Raw genomic sequence first — 14,824 nt, forward strand, 5'->3', positions numbered from 1 at the left:
ACAGTGGTGATATTCAGCGGGTTCGCACAGGTTCGGCCGAACCCGTTGTTAACATTTTCAAAGTTTTCCGAACCTTGTTAAACACATGTAACATTTCTCAATGGTTTGATTCTTTTAAAAATATTAAAATATACGTATTATACTCTGTAACACTACTAAACTAGAGCCTTCCGATGCACCATTTGAGCGAAAAAAAAATTGTTAAGGAAAAATTTTCTGTTAGCGAACCCTTTGTTAAATATTTCGAATGTCATCACTGCTTATAGTCAATAGGCAATGACAGAGTGAATGACTAATGACATTTCTTAGTGAAAATACAGTATAACCTTCGAATAGCAGATACCATCCGGACCAAGAAGTTTGTCTGCTATTAGGAGGTATGTGTTGGCAGCTATACTGTATTTTAATGTTGTCACCATATAGCAAAGAATATAATGGATTACAAAAACATCAAATTTGCATTAGGAATGTGAATATATCAAAAAGTATTAGTAGAATATATAATTAAAATATATATACATTATATTATTTATCTTTTCATCTGTAAAAAAAATCCCATTTTAATTGAATTCTACATAGCAAACAGATTAAACAAGATACTTAAACGGAACATAAAAATAATGACAAAAATAAACATTGATTAATTACTAATTCATCTAAAATAACATGGATGAAAGTAACAAAAAACAAAAATAAAACTGTTGTTATGAACAAAAGGGTGGACAAAGGTCAGTTTAGGTGGTGAGAGTTCAGATGTCAATTTACAAAGGCAATTTGCTAGCTTTTTCAAGCAATGGAAAATATATTCAGTATTCTTGCATTTATAACATCATTTATGATTTAAGCCAGGTCACCAAACTTTTTTCACAGTGGGCCAGATAACTGAGCAAATGATGAGCGTGGGCCACATAATCATTTTGTTCAATATAGTATACTATAAAAAATAAAGAAAACCAATATATTTATTTACAAATACACAAACAAGATCACTGCAGCAAACTCATGATCACTTTTAGAAACTTCATTGCAGGTTCTTACACAAAAAGTGTTGTGATACCCAAAGTCGCAAAAAGTTGCCAAATTTTTCATTTCCCCGATTTTTCTAATTATTATATTACTGTCAAATACAAAAATCAGATTGCACCAATTTTGGCATTTTTACTTACACTTTTTTTAATTTTTTCTACATAGTAAGATCATCTACAATCTATGATATTTCCATATTAATAATTATATTTTAGCTCATTTGCGGCACAGTGTGGTGGCAGGCTGAATGGACTGACCTTGCGGACCCATTACTATAATTTCAATTATTTGGTTTTATTTGAGTTGGTCATTATGAAAAATTCTGTTTCATACACCAGCTATGAGATAACTTGCATAGATATTTCTGATAAAAATTAGCTTTTGTTATGAGTTTGGATGAAGAATAAATGTTATAAGTTGAATATTGCATCAATATATCAAAGAATGATGTCAGGAAACATTTCATCCAATAACTGGGTGAAAGTCCGTAAATTAAACAATTATCAAAATTTAATTCTGATCATTTAAAACAAACTACAGTGTCTAGTTTTTTGCCAAATAACCTCATTTTATGAAAATATAACATTATGCAATAAATCTAAGCAAAACTTAAAGATTTCATTTCATATTGATATATTAATTAGCTAGTGAAATAAACTACAGTCTACTTGCTTTAAGAATAAACAGACTGTAAAAATAAATTAAATACAGTAGAACCTCGAAAACTCGGCCTAATGTGGACCGAAGGGTGGCCGAGTTTGTGAAAATGCCGGGTTATCGGGAATGGGGTTTAAAAAAATAAGTACGAGTGTTTCCTCAGAAAATACTGTACTGTACTTGTATGTATTGTTTACTNCAGCACCGACGAGCATCTATTTTGGATGCTGGCCTCCATAGAACTTTGTACACATTTTCTTAGATTTGTAAGCTTTAAGCCTGCAGAATATCACATATTTTTGCAACCAAAGTACTTTAGGTACAAAAATAATATATGCTAATACGAAAACTAGTAATATATAGTTTATTCTCATCTTTTCACTAGTTTCATTTAGTTAAAATGCTCTTCGTCACCAATATCGGCCTAACTAATGGACGAATTAATAAAATCACCGAGCACTCGGTCGCACCATTACTGATCTGGCCGAACCCATACTGGGTTTGCTAAAAAAGGTCTTCTTAGTGCCAACGTAGCGGAAAGACTTAAAAAACCTCACAGATTTTTAATTACAAATGGACCCAACCCTCAGTGGGGTCGGTTTACGTGGTCAAGAGACAGTAAACGACATTCTAAAACAATACGCTGGTGTTAAATTGTGGGATCCGGATTCGAAACCGGATCCTAAGGATAATTAATATAGGCCTACTAATAATTAATTTTTATTTTCATTATATTTTTCAATCATTAGTTTCATCAAATATCTTCTTGTTTAACATTTTTCAAATCAAGTAAAAATTTTAAAATCCTACTATTAAGCTAAGAAAATAGCATTTTTGTATCTAAAATTTAGGAAAACTTCCAGAAAACAGAAGTAATAAGTAAATTGTAATTATTTAATTACTGAGTGAAATTAGCTTCTTTGCATTAACTGGATTGATAAGAGTAACTAAGTACACCAATCAAAAGCTTGATAATCCCAGTAAATAAGTTAATGTAAATTTGACAGACATTTTCAATCTTACAAAAGAGTTGCTTCAGGTCATCATCATTCTAAATTGTTTCTACACTAGGCAAATCTCCAACTTCTGTAGTTCATGCATCCCCAAACCATTAGAGATAGTGGCTTATGGACTCATCTTGAATAACATGCTAGATTATAAGCTTCATGTTTAGTACAAATGACTATGTTGCCTATATTCCCATGGTTTATGTGCTATGTTGATTCATCCAATAATATTGATAGTATTTTCTTCCAATCAACATTCGTCCACTTCAGAGGAGTTCTGGCCAAAGCTAAACATCACACTTGCATATTTCATTTACAAGAGGTTTTTCCCTTGGATTTGTACAGCTTATAGTAAAATTTTGTCAAATCCCCTAAGGAAACTTGCTTGTTTTGGGAAATATGGTGTCAAAAGAACCATAGTTATCTGGAACTGAGAGAATTTTCTTCCTAAACCTTTACCTGGATGAATATTTCCCCTTTCTTGAAAACATTTAATGATTCCCTGGACTGTAGACTAACGGGACATTCCAATTTTCAATGCGAGTGTTGAGTGTTGAAGTCAACAATTTGACGTCATCAATGACGTTCCAACTCGAGTACGAAGTGCTTAGTTCCCATAATTCCATTATCAGCAAGATGGATTCCATTCAAATGTCTTACCAATTACCTACAATTCATTGGAAAGTAGCAGTCAACATATCCATTGAGTGCTGAGTGTGTTGAGTCAGCACTGACAACAGCGCTACCTCAACGTTGAAAAAAGGAAAGAATTTTAATGAATATTGAGATCAGTGCTGAGTCAGCACTGAAAATTGGAATGTCCCATAAGATAGCTGCACACCCTACACAATACTGCATTGAGTGTCCTTTACACTTCTGGATAATAATTTTCCTGATTGGTTCTAGTACTGCTTCACCTATCACCATTTTTCAGACATTAATACAAACAGTTGAAGATGACTTGCTTTTAAATGCAAGATGTGTTACATAAGAAAAAACTACAAGAAATTCAAGAAAATTCTCCAAAAATCCTTTCTGAATGAACTTTATTGCAATTGTTGCCAGGCAGTTGCAAGTTTTCATAGCTATATATTCTGAACTAATGTAATCCAAGATAGGTTATTGAAATAAACTTTTTACTTACAAAAGGAATTATTTATAGCACTTGGCTTTATATGTATGCAAGAGTTTTTAAGTTCATGTAAATTTCTAAAAGTTTAAATCAAGGGTCACCAAACTTTTTTGATCGTCAACACCCTACAAGTTTTCGAAACCTCACATTAACCCCACCAAAAATTTTTGTGTTACAAGCAAAAAAGTACTTATTATTTTAATACATTTCTTTTAATTTTGCATTTTTTTCATTTATTGTATATATATGTTAATAATAATTTTTGTAACTGACAATCAGTGAGAGGAATAAGCTTGATAACCGACCCCAATAATACACTCACTGCCAAAAGTTAAGCACAGAGAAGAAAATGTTCATGTCTGGAAAGCAATCTGCATTTGAGAGGCTGCAATTCACTGCAGAGGTAGGTGGAAGTATGCAAATATGTTACGTTACTATCAATCATGGTTATGTGTCGCGAAATTTGCAAAACAGGCAGTTGTATAAGAAGCCAGTTTTCTGAAGTGTGAGAGGAGTTGCATGTAAGTGCCTAGAAAAAGTGTGGAGAACTGTCATAGAATTAGTGTGCATGACTGACGTGTTTCTATGACTTCCAGAAGACGAATGATAGACAGTGAGCGCTGGCGGTGTGTGGGACGCCATGAAGCAGGACAATCAATCACAGATGTTGCTCTTTTCTTCGGTGTTCATCATTCCATCATTTCACGGTTATGGAAACAATTCCAAACAAGCCAAACAGTTGTCCGAAGACCTGTGGCCGATCGCCCAAGACTTACGACCCCTGCAGAAGATCGCTATATTGCTCTTGTAGCCAAGCAGAATCAAAGATCAACTTCTACACGTGTGATATCGATGATTGCAGCAGCCATTGGTAAAACAATATCTGCTACAACTGTGTGCCGAAGGCTACAAATGAATGGACTGTATGCCCGGATACTACGAGTTTGTGTTCCACTATCCGTCCTTTCCAGAGGCACACGATTAAAGTGGTGTCAGCAACATGTGAATTGGACTGTGTGTGATTGGGGCAATGTTATGTTCACGGATGAATCGCAATTTTCCCTGGAGCCAGATGACAAACGTGTAAGAGTATGAAGAGAAAAGGGCACACGCAATCGACCTCAGAACATCATCAAGCATCACGCATTCCAAAGGTGGAAGCATTGTGGTGTGGGCAGGCATTTCGTTGGGATATCTCGTCGACCTGCACATCTATCGAGGGGGTTCTGTGACAGCTGTCCGGTATCAGGATGAAGTCTTTGAACCCATTGTGAAATTGTATGCTGCAGCAGTTGGTCCTGCTTTTGTTTTAATGGATGATAACGCACAACCCCATAGAGCTGCCATCGTCGACGACTACCACGAGAATGAAGGAATCATGCGTATGGATTGGCCGGCGTATTCAATCCCATTGAGAATCTTTGGGATGCCCTCGGTTGTGCTGTGTGTGCACGTTTCCCACCCCCTGCCACTCTCACAGAGTTGCAAACTGCTTTACAGGAGGAATGGCACTTATTTGACCCTGGAGTGGTTGATCACCTCATGGAAAGCATGGTTACACGCTGTAAACTTTGTGTAAGGATAAGGGGTGACCATTTACCCTATTAATGTTGGTTTTGTTTGTTTGTTTTGGATTTAAACATCGTTTTGTTAATGATTCCAATATGATTTCATCTTATACTTCATGAAAATTCAATATTGTTTTCATTTTTTTTATGTAATTCTTTGTGTTGTTTTATGCATAAACATATTTGCTACTGTCCTGCCACATTTTGTGTCAATCACAGCTATATTTGTCGATTTTTTTGCAGTTTATCGCTCCGTGCTTAACTTTTGGCAGTGAGTGTATTATATTGACCCCTAGGTGTCGATATCGACCACTTTGGAGACCCCTGGTTTAAATGCTGAATGAACTTCATTGAAAAAACAGGGTTGTATTTTCGACTTCTAACCAAGTAGTTTTTTTTTTTTCAGATGTGATTAGAAAATTTTTATACTTTTATACTGCAATAAGGAGCATTCTCAATTGTAATGATACTATTTTTTAAGCTTGGATAATATACATTCAAATCATTTTTCAAATATGTATCTATATATTTATTCATAAGGATCTCTCTAATTTTTACAAACATTTCATACAAATATCTTTTGTTTACTGAATATTTTTCACAAATTTAAGTTCAATTTTCACACATTTACAACTTTAATTTTTACTAAGAATTTTGAACTGTGTTACTGGAGATTACAAAAACACACACAATATCTGCTAGTTATCATCATGGAACTACTCTTCACAATACTTTTAATTTTTATTAATTAAATTTAATCCAGGAACAAAATCGTCCATGTATTTTATAAGAACAATTATTAAACCATCACCTTACCCTTACCAGTGTTTAAAACTGCCAAACAACCCAAAAATACTTGCAATTTTGTAGATATAACTTTGGTATCTTACCATATTGATGTAAATACTTATCTGATATTTATTCATGTTTCATCAAGAAAACATTTATATAAGCCTAATATCAGTGTCAGAATTCTGCATTAACAAATTTACAGAATTAAACAATATTTTGGAACAATCTAGATGAAACAACATTGATTCTAGACTGTAGTCCCTTGAAGTACAGTAGTTCAATGAAAAGATTCAAATCAGAATAATAAGAAAAATGCTATATTTGGGAAACTAAAACAAATATTTAATCAGAAACATTTTGTTCTTTTAAAAGAATATCCTCAGCTTTGAAACTACAAAGAGAATTAAAATGAATTTGAAAACTTTTCCAAATTTAAAAAAATTATCATACATAAAAATATATGAAAAGTAAATACAGAATAATATAAAATAAAAGTAAGTTAAAATCAAAATAAAACATGAAATAAACAAAAAAGAATTAAAAATGACAGTATAGTTTTAAATATAGGCTCAACACCCACATTATACGACCTTGAACAAACACCTCCCCATGTGTTGATGTCTCTCTAGATAATGTTTTATCTAGAAAATATTTTTTGAATTAAAAAGTTAGAATCATAAATGTCTAGAATGATAATCAAAGGAGTCTTTGGCATTAATTATTCTAATTTTGTTCACAAAAGGATATATGCAGCACTGTTCTATTAATCATATCATATGCTTATCTGCAGAACTTTTAATGATTAAAGGCTTTCCCAAAAAACTCCAGACCATCCTATTTAGTGCCCATTATGTCAAAGTTGTAACACTTTGCTTATTATTCAGTATAGAACTTTAGTGCTCTTGAATACACTGCTACAGAATTCTGTGTTGATCCTATGTAATAAAACTATTATTCTCCTTTAAATTAAGTGTGATCATGTATATGCCTGCCATATCCATTTGTTTAATCTTCTCTTTGTCAGCATGTAATAGCTGTATGATGGAGGGGAAACATTTAGTTATTAAAATAATATTGTTGGCCTTAGTACAATGGGTTAGCAAAAAAGCCATCTTTACACCAAATACTATGCACCTTTTTCCTCTAGCTGCCTTATCTGTAGTTTTGTCATCTTTTCTAAGTACCTATTAATAGCAGCTTTAATAAGTCTTTTAATTTCATTGGGAGGGAAGTCATGATTAATTGCAGTTCAAATGAGTAAATGAAAATTCTTGTTGCTTGTGTATTCTTAACAAATAATGCATTATCACCCTCTTTATTAGAGCCCTGAAGACTCCTAAATTATGGGTCATAATGCCCCTTGATTGTCAATGTACAAGGTGCTCATAATTAAAGTTCATATTTCAGAAAGATAATTCAGGAACTAATCAGCGGAATAATGTTATATTTCACATGGAGACTTCTGTGATAATGAAATTTTATTTGAAAACAAAAAATGTTGATTACAAAAAAGTCTGCTGGGAATGCTATCTCAAACAAAATAAAAGTTTGTCAAAATTTAGTCCAGATAACCGGTCACTTTCTTATAGTTTTTCCCATTAACACCCATTCTTTGGCAAATTAAATTTCTATATAATGCAACTGCTGCTTTAATTTGACTGAAAGAAATAAATTGATATAATCTTGATCATAATTTTAAATTAAAAAATTTTTCAAATTCATTCTAATGCACTTTGTAGTTTCAAAGTTAAAGATGTTCTTTTAAAATAACTTTTTAAAAAAACAAAAACATTTCTGATTAAAAATATTTGTTTTGGTTTCCTGACTATAGCATTTTTCTTATTATTTTAAACATGGTACCAATATTTTTTATTCAAATCAGAGAGATTGTTTAGAACACTATAGATGTTCTAAATTTATAGAGGAATAATGAAGAATTTGTTATTCAAGCTTGTTTTCTGTACATTAGTGAACTTCTGAATGGTTATTCTTAGGGAAGTTATACTCTAGCAATGAAAAGTTAGATTTATGGACTTCTAGTTCACAGAAGTCAGAAAAGTTAGTAACCAAAATAGTTCTACTAGGCCAAGGGTAGGCAACCTGCGGCCCACATGCACAAAGTATTAATAAATACATCAATTTCCCACCTTAAGTAAATATGTATTGAGAATTCTATTGATATTTTCTACAATTTATTCATGTGAAAAGTTTTTTCTGTAATGAATTTAGTAAAAAATAAAAAAAGAAATTGGCTAACAGACTCACATCAAACCTAATTTAAAACTAGCAGTAACTAATATTGAACCAAATACTTCGGATATATTACGTACACATCAGTTCCAAAAATCAAATTAAGTATACTTATGTTAATTTATAATCATATATGAATAAATAATTGTGATTTGCCTGCATTTTTTTTCTTTGTTCTCTTTTATGTGGCCTGCAACAGTTCAGAAATTTTAAATGTGACCTTACATAGAAAAAGGTTGCCGAGGCTTACAATGAATAAGAAATCATAAGTTAGCCATAGTGGCAAGATTAGTCAATTAACATCACCAGTAGAATATTATTTGAGGAAACTGATTCATTATCTTGCCACTATAACTTGTGATTTCTTATTCATTCTAGGCCTAGGGCATAATAAATAGAACTGTTTCAATTTCTAGATTTATGGATTTCTCTTTAGAGAAGTCTATAAATCTAACTTTTCATTACTAGTTTTATGTGAAAATACTATTAACTGTAACTGTTTGTGATAGTTATACTAGACATACTGTGAATAAACTGATTTTGTTGCTTTTATCATGTATAAATGAAAAACAACCTGAAAATTTTTTAGAACCATGAAGGTAATAAAGAACATTAACAATCAGCATAGTATTTTCTAACAGATCTTATATCTATGATGATAAGCTACTCTTTTGTCTCTCCCAATTAAGAGTGCCTTTCTTAATTGATTTTATATTATTATAAAGAAATGCTTCTTTGCAGTTTTCTTGATATTAAAAAGGTTTAAACATCTACACACACAAAATATTAAAATAAGATGAAATACATATATCACTGTTTGTTGGGATTACAGTAAAAAATATATATATATATATTTTTTTTACTGTTTTTACTGTACAAAACAAATTTGGGGTTTTTTCTTTTTGTATAAATGTTATTGTATAAGTGTGAGTGAATGTGTGGGAGGAACACAGCTTTGTTCACCTGCTTTGAAGTGTAATAACTCCCATGCTTTTTATCAAAAATTTCTAAAATTTTGTGTATTAGGGAATTGATGCTATTAAATTTTGGTGGTTTTTTTTTTAAACTGGAAGCTCTAATAACAATTCTGCCCAAAGAGGGCAGTTTTAGACTGTTTAGAGTACTTGCAAAATAAATCTGATTAATAAATGATAATTGGTCAAAAAAAGACCTTCAAGATTTTGACATTTTTGGACTCAAGATCTGGTAACATCAATAAATGCAAACAAATTTGGGGTTTTTTCTTTTTATATAAATGTTATTGTATAAATGTGAGTGTGAATGTGTGGGAGGAACACAGCTTTGTTCACCTGCTTTGAAGTTTAATAACTCCCATGCTTTTTATCAAAAATTTCTAAAATTTTGTGTATTAGGGAATTGATGCTATTAAATTTTGGTGGTTTTTTTTTAAACTCTTTCTGCCCTGTGGCACTAAGAGGGCCTCATTTAGCAAGCCCATTATGGATTCAGCTAGATCCACAATAGGACAGCTGGGTGGTGAGGGACGGGGGCTAACATATCCAGTTGGACCAAACCCCAAAAAATTCCTGTGGATTTTTCAACCCGTCCAGACTCGATCCCAGATCCCCCGAATGGTAGACTGCCACCTTGACCACTCAGCCATCCGACCCAAAATTTTGGTGGTTAAAAGTCAAGGGGGTGGGGAGATATAGGGGTTGTCTGTCATATCTCGAGTAGGGTCAGATTTACAGCATTTACAACTTTTTTTTATAAAAATCATCTTTATCCTCAAAATTAAGTGTTTTGCCATTTTATAATAATAATAATAATAATAATAATAATATAAAAAGATTTTAAATAAAATCCTGTAACAGATGGCACTACATACAATTTTAAATGTTTTGCCAGGAAACTTGTGCAACTCATTGTTGGATTTATTATTATTCATACAGAGTGAACCATTTATTAAAATCAAACAAATTGTCATTGTCATTAATAATTTTGAATATTTTATGTATCGTAGATAGTTCATTACAAATAAGAACAAATTGATAAATTTTATTTCTAAGATTGTTTTATAAATTCATCTGTCCTGTCTTTCAAACTTTGTTATTTTATTTACCCTAGAGATGATAAAGTACTTTTGCAAAGAATTTGTAATTAGTATTGAAAGATCACAAAATGAGATACTCCATTATATTTGATGACTGTACTGTAAGTCACTAACGGACATTAGCATTGATTTGCAATAGTTTGTTGAAAACTTTCATGATAATTTGTCTGAAAAAATTATTTAAAAATTTTAATGCTAACATTTTTTCAAAAAATGGAGCATAATTCTGAAGACACTGCATCTGACACTTGTTCTAATTCCTGTCAAATACTAATAGTGTACATGCACTAATAATTTTGTTCTATAAAACATTCTTTGAACCTTAATTACTATAAATTAATATAATTTTGCATAGCTAATAAATCATAAATTGTAAAACCTGGCACTGTTGTTATAAATAAATAAAGTTCTACTTATTTCAGAAAGCTGACTGTTTATTAAATAAATAAGCACTATACACACAACCAATATCCAGCAAGAAAATTAAAAACAAAATAAAGCAAACATTTTCATGTAGTTTTTTTATATTTTCTTGCTGGATATCGGTTATAAGTGTAGTGCTTATATACCCAGTTTGAGTAGTTGTGTTTATTAAATAAATGCATTTGGTCAAAACCTGACCATCCTCAGCTTAAATCTTGGAATTTTAGAATATTGTATAATTTATACATTCTATCTTATGCTATTCTAAACTATTAAATCTAGGATTTTAAGCTGTGGATGGTCAGATTGATTAAAAACTTTTATTTAATAAAAACTTGGCTTTTGGAAATTAACAGAATTTAGTTATTTATAGCTAATATAATTACATATTTTGTCATTAACAATTTGTTTTTAAATTTTTATTTTAACTGAGATTTTATTTCTGGACTATATATGTTGTCTTACAACATTCTTTTTCATTAGTCACTACATTCAGACCCATCAGAAACTAGTTGCTGAACTAAATGGCATCATTTTTGTTTATGTTCAATTTCTTCTTAATTCAAGTAGGCCTTTACTTAATGTATATATGTATATATATTATAATTGAACAACTTAGACTAAATCTGAGTTTCCTCAAAAATAACATTTAAAGTTTATTCCACATAATATATATAATAGTAATATATTACTGTATTTTTTCAATCTTTCAATGATATACATTTTGTTTACATTTTATGTCTCTGAAACCGAGATGTATCTTACACTTTGCTTGAACCTACTTGAAGTGCTTCAACACTAGCAGTCTGAAACCTAAAAACATAGTATTTACTAACAAAGCAGTGATCATGTAAAATACATAATTCATAACAATGAGGTGCCTGGGTTATGGAAAATGAAAGGAGTGGTTATGAACACACAGCCTACTAGTCAAAGAGGATTTGAACAGGTACCATAAAACAACATTTGATGTCCAATGAAGGACTATGGAAAGTCTTTTCATAATTTGATGAATGTATGCACAATTTTGTTAGTTAAATGAATAGTTTTACTCACAAAAATAATCTGATTAGTTGTGAGTGGGAGCCCTAATATAACACTGAAATGAAAAATCTTATGCATGCAGAAAATCAAAAAAATACACAGCAATGATAACTGTAAATAAATTTTTTTGCATTTATTTTAGTTTTTCAAAACAGAAGTTATATGAGTATGTTATTGTAGATAAAAAATATTATTATTAATTTTATGCAATTTCAATTTTAAATCAATAATTTTTTAGAATCAAACAGTTATGATATTCTTATGTTTCCATGCTAACAATATTATCATCTTAAGGGCAAACTTAGTGTAGAGCATTGCATCACTTTAAAATGTAATATGAAATACAATGGACATACTGTTAGATGAATGTATCAATGTAATAATTTTCAAAAAACAAAAATAAAATTAAAAACATATATTTTCTAATTTTTATATTATCCTCATTCATTCATTGATATGCATGAATGATTAATTCAATTTTGATATTTGTTAATACAGCAGAGCATCGATTATCCGACCCCCGATTAACCGTCACTTCAGTTAACCGACCGTTATAGTTGGCAAATTTCAAATGTCCGCTAGTGATGTATCACTACAATATTTGGCTATGTCTTGGCTACTATATAAATGTTATTGTATAAATGTGAGTGTGAATGTGTGGGAGGAACACAGCTTTGTTCACCTGCTTTGAAGTTTAATAACTCCCATGCTTTTTATCAAAAATTTCTAAAATTTTGTGTATTAGGGAATTGATGCTATTAAATTTTGGTGGTTTTTTTTTCGATTATTATTTTTAAAAAAATTTGTTAGGCTTAATATCGATGAAAATTCAACGCAAAGTTGGTTAATAGCGATATACTAATATACTAATTACATGGGATATACTAATATAATATAGTAGTAATGTATTTTTTCATTCTTTTCGGTTATCCAATTTTTTCAGTTATCTGACCAACCTGAGTCCCCAATTGAGTCGGATAATCAATGCTCTACTGTACTACTATATTCTTAATTATCAAGTCTGTTATTTATTAACTTTAAAGGATTGCTATGTAACTCAATAAATCAAAGGTATTTCTTTTCAATTAACCATCTTTCAAAACATCTCGCATATCATCAGATTGAACAAATTTTTGAAAATACTTTAAATGTTTGACACAATGATGACACACAAAATGCCTCAAAAAGCACTTACTCAATAATAATTACTACACTTTATATACAGTAAATATCAACAGTTATATTAACTAGTAAACAGATTTGAGGTAACTTTTTAAAATTGTATTTTGCATTAAAATTTTTATTTTTGCATGTCAGCTCATGTCCTATAAGGCTAAATTATATTTTTATTTTGACAAATTAAATATATGACTGAATGGAAAAATAGCATAAAAATTAATTTTAACAATTTGTAATAGAAAAATTGATGTTTAATGCTACATCTTTTATAAACAAATCTTTTTCTGGTTAAGTTTATAAAAGTTTTTCAGAGTACATGGCTTTAGAAAACCTAATATTAAAAGAAAAAATTTAAGAGTTAAAAATGTATTTTTATTAAATAGTAGTAGTACAAATTTAGTGATTAAACAAAAATGTTTAAACAATGAAAATTAATGAAAAATACTGACAGGATATATATCAATACTAATTTCACATTTATTGCAAAATGCTTAATAATGTCAGAACAAAAGAATGTTGCATTATTATGTATATAATATAATTAAAAAACAAAAAGCTCAAAAGATACAATAGCTAAATTAATACAAAACAAAATGTATAATTTCTTAAAAATCCAACATCATCATATTCAACGACAACACACATTCTATTTTAATTGGAAGAAAATATAAAAATTAATTTTAAAAAATATTTACCTAAGACAGTAAAGTAAAATATTTCTTTTCTAATTATAAATGTTAAATGAAAAAAGCATAATCTGAAAATATAACATTGACATAACATTTCTAGACTATTGCAAAAGAAATTGGAGTGCACTCTTGCTAATCTAAACTAGACCTAATTATTTTATGAGGCTGTCTGGATTAGCAACATTATAAAGGAAAAATCTACAAATACATACTATATATTTAAAAAAAATTTTATACTGAATTTGTTACGTGTGTTAAAATGTATAGGACATATTAATTTTACATTTTAAAAATTAATTTTTGACTGTTTTTGCTGTAACATTTAGCACAAAAATGGATAAAATTTGTTCAGATTAAGTGAAGTTCAGAATAGCACAAATTTAAATAAGCAAAAGTGCAGTGGTAAAATGACAACAGCAATCATCGAATCTTAAAAATAATGTATGTACTATAGGTATTATTAGGTACTATTTTACTTTAAAGCCTAAATTTTTTTATTAATCTAAATTGTGAAGTCTGTCAATTCATTTTAAAAAATTACTATATAGTTAGACAACTTTAACACATTATATATTAAACTAACCTCCAAAATATGAATTATCAAATACAGTAGAGCATCGATTATACGACCCCCGATTAACCGTCACCTCGGTTAACCGACCAGGTTCTAGTCAGAAAATTCAAATGTCCGCTAGTGATGTGGCGCTACAATATTTTGCTATGTCTTGGCTACTTTAATATTATTTTTACGTGTTTTAGCTGGCAACACTGGATCGACAATGAAAGGGAGCCAGTATTTAAACGAGGCTTAATTTTCTAATTTTTAACGATACAATAGCGACGATTATTATTTTAAAAAATTTTTGTTAGGCTTAACATCGATGAAAATTCAACGCGAAGTAGGTTAATAGCGATATACTAATATACTAATTACATGGGATATAATAATATACTACACTAATAATGGATTTTTTCATACTTTT

The sequence above is a fragment of the Centruroides sculpturatus genome, unplaced genomic scaffold (assembly GCF_000671375.1).
Source record: "Centruroides sculpturatus isolate CEXI.00-Female unplaced genomic scaffold, Cexi_2.0 scaffold480, whole genome shotgun sequence".
In the NCBI taxonomy this organism is placed as follows: Eukaryota; Metazoa; Arthropoda; class Arachnida; order Scorpiones; family Buthidae; genus Centruroides; species Centruroides sculpturatus.